The following is a 1,204-nucleotide window of genomic DNA, read 5'->3' on the forward strand; positions in this document are numbered from 1 at the left end:
TGTACATAAATATCTGCAGTTAAAGCGCTGAGCTGGGAAAAATTACACATTCGGATAATTTTTCATGAGTAGCATTTTACTGGTTTTATTTTCAGTACACCGAGTTTAAGGGGAAGCTCACAGGAGCAAGCTGAGATCACAATGGGTCACTGTGAGTGTTCCAGATGTGCTGTGAACCAGGGGACACAACAGTGTGCAACCAGTACCCACTGGAGATGTCACCACCCTGCCCTCTGTGCTTTCAGGAGGTGTGACCACAAGGAAAACGTTTTCAGCCAATGCATGTCAGTCTGTCCCTGAGCCTAACCTGCCATTCCTGCCTGACTCCCTCAGAAAGCTCCTAAGAGAAAACACCGTGGTGTGTTTAATGCAGATTAAAATCAGGTTGGCAGCTATCAAGCTGTAGGTGGTGGCATTAAACCTGTGTTTGATAAGAGCTTGGCAGAAGTTAAAAATGCTGTTCAACACTCCTGCTGCATGCAGCCAAGCAGCACAGTGTGTATTGCTTTGTTGTTAGTGTGGTCTGGTGGTGTTTGCTGTAGGACAGACAGCTCGGGATAACTAAGGAGAGCGACAGGTGATGTGTTCCTGTCTCTTGAGTCATTTCTCAGACCAGTTGGGATCAGTTATCTTCACCGAATTGGTATATGTTTAACAGGAGTTCAGTCATAAAATTATTTAGGTTGGAGAAGACTTTTCAGATGCTCAAGCTCAACTACAAACCAGGTACGGACGTGTCCACACTAAACCATGTCACTCAGTGCCATATCTACATGGCTTTTAAATTGCTCCAGCAGTGGTGACTCTACCACTTTCCTGGACAGCCTGTTCCAGGGCTTGACAACCCTTTTGATGTGTTCAACTCCTCCTTGAAGCTAAGCTGGAAGGAACAAACTGATAGATACCTTTTCCAACCGGAACGATTCTGCGGTCCTACGACTTGAGGTAGCTCCTGAAGAGACAGCCAGCCCTTGCACGCACACCACTGCCCGGAATACATTTCCCATGATGCAATGCGGCAGGTGGGCAGGCGTCTTCTCTCCCCTAGGACTACGTTTCCCATGATGCCCCGCGCAGCTGCCGCATGGTGGCGGGCTCGGCGTTCCGCAAGGTGCCCACGGGGAGCAGTAGTCCCTGCGGTGTGCGTGGTGACGCCGGGCGGCAGCGCACTGGCGTCACGGAGGCGGCGCCGGGCGTGGGAGGG

Source organism: Dryobates pubescens, chromosome 17, assembly GCF_014839835.1.
Source record: "Dryobates pubescens isolate bDryPub1 chromosome 17, bDryPub1.pri, whole genome shotgun sequence".
NCBI classification, from domain to species: Eukaryota; Metazoa; Chordata; class Aves; order Piciformes; family Picidae; genus Dryobates; species Dryobates pubescens.